Genomic DNA, 2,500 nt, shown 5'->3' with positions numbered 1-2,500 from the left:
ATCTACATACAAGTTTCCGTCGTGACCGAAAGAACATGTGGAGTGGAACTAGTAATATTGACATCGTAAATAAAAGGAAAATTATATATTTGTGTATGTAGAAGTATGTATATATATTATATATATACATGTATATGTATGATATATATATATATATATATATATATATACATTATATATATATATATATGTATTTATATATATATGTATATATATATATGTGTGTGTGTATAGAAATGTATATGTGTGTTGTATATATACATATGGTCGTATATGTATAATATATAATATGATATGATATAATATAACATAATAAAATAAATGAAAATTAAACCCATTTGGCCAAACATTCATAGGAGGTAACCCTAAGCATAACTGTTAGCATATTAGGAAAGAATTGTTTTTGCGAGATGTTCCTTTTGGGAGGTTCTCACGCTTGAGTGAAGAGTAAAGAGAACGCTTTTAAATATCACAAGTTGACAAGTGGTAATATTTTCTAAGAGTTGCGAGATTCTAGAGCAAATGTGGGTTAAGGTTCTCCTTGCGTATGTCTGTACCTTATGGATTACTGTTAAAGTGATGTTTTTCACCAGGACCGAATGTGGTGTAAGGGGTCGGCAACTGTGCGTTAGGCTCCTTTTTGTGTATGTGTGTACCTTATGAATTACTGTTCAATTGATGTTTCTCATTAGAATTTAGAGGAAAAGACACAATATCATTAATTGAAAATAACCCGTTTACGCTTATCGTAGTAATAGATTTGTATTGGACAAATATAGGTAATACCTGGTAATACCTGTTATACCAACAGTGGTTAAGGAATGGAATAGATTTAGTACCCATCTAGTGAGCGCTGAAACTATTGTTTTAAGAGAAGGTTAGATAACTTTATGGATAGGGATGACAGGTGTTAAGGGACATGGAATTGCCTAGTGTAGACCTTATGGTCTCTGACAAAGGATTACGAAGGCGGAGCATGCCGACAGGAGACCTTTTGGTCCATAACTAGGTCGGATGCGAAAAAAATAATGATAAATAAATAGAAAAATAAAAATATGTTCTGTTCTTATATAACTCAAGGATTTCAGCCGCGAATGCAGACATACACACGCGCACACACACACATTCATACACACACATCTGACGCCAAAGGTTACTCACTATTTTTGAGATTCTGACTTTGTCTTGAGAGTTCAGACTGATCCTATTACCTCAGGTCTCGCCTCCTCTTCCTATTCATAAAGATCGTGATGTTCAATATAAAAATAATGAATAAAATAAAATAGATTAAAAAGTAATGATAACAATAGTATTAATTTGAATAACAGAAAGCGTTAGATAAGAAAAGAATGGAGAGGATACTATATAATCTGTTCTCAAGTTTCCTATGCATGGAGGGTCCCGTTAAAGGAATGCATGTTTTGTACAGTCAACATTTTAGAGATTTTAGTGACACCCCTGCGGCCCAGAGTCACTCAGTATGCCTTGATGATTGGAGACTAATTTTACCTTGAAATAATGTTGACTGCTTTTCACTCTCCCTCCGTTCTGCCGCCCTCCATAAATCTGTTCTTATATAAATCTGTCTATTAGATATTGCTTCCAAAGATGGAAACACTAGTTATTGCTGAAATTTTCTAAATATTGTCAGATACTTTAATCATTCTTCTGTAGCGTTAAGCAAATTGACAGGATTGCAGGAGAAACTGGGGGTTTCAATTAAACTGGTTTGTTTACATCAGGATAGTCTTTACTCAGTAGAATTCAAGACACACCGTGCTGGAAACACTGAGCAGTGGGAAGCACATACTACGTATCTTTAAAAGTTCGAATCCCGTAGGTTTTCTCACCATTGTTTTTTCCCTCCAGAATACAAAACAAATATATCTTCAAAACAATTTAATCTGCCAAAGATCCGATGTCAATAAATCAGTAAAATTGCCGATGCAGCCGATTGCTGATTATCCGCCGATTAATCGGTGCAATCCTCACCTGCATAACTCACCACGATCTCGGTCACGTGTTGGACTCGTGATCGACAATTATTACACTACCGGATGAGAGCTCAAAGCTCATATATGGCCTGACCAATGAGTAATGATGGAGCTTTACACGCCTCGTGCAACCATACCCTTGCACAGAGGGGACAGTAACAGCTTGCAGTATTGTGATACTTTCCACTCCCTGAGTGATACTCGATCTTGGGTCTGTCGCGTGGCAGCACTCGACAATAACCACTATACTAGCAAGTCATGTGCGTGCCTCTGTTTGTGTGTGTGTGCGTGCGTGCGTGCCTCTGTGTGTGTGTGTGTGTGTGTGTGTGTGTGTGTGTGTGTGTGTGTGCGTGTGTGTTTGTAGTTGAAGCATCTCTAGTCCTTCCTCATATGATCTATCATAGTCCATTCTAGTTGGGACTCTTTGTATTCGTGAGTTTGAGGCTTTTTCTCTCAGAACGGGAACCATGCCACTACTGCATACTCTCATCTGGGGCGAGTTAGAT

The sequence above is a fragment of the Oratosquilla oratoria genome, chromosome 3, assembly GCF_046742065.1.
Source record: "Oratosquilla oratoria isolate Oo_2021 chromosome 3, ASM4674206v1, whole genome shotgun sequence".
In the NCBI taxonomy this organism is placed as follows: Eukaryota; Metazoa; Arthropoda; class Malacostraca; order Stomatopoda; family Squillidae; genus Oratosquilla; species Oratosquilla oratoria.
Note: the sequence above shows the minus strand (reverse complement) of the source record.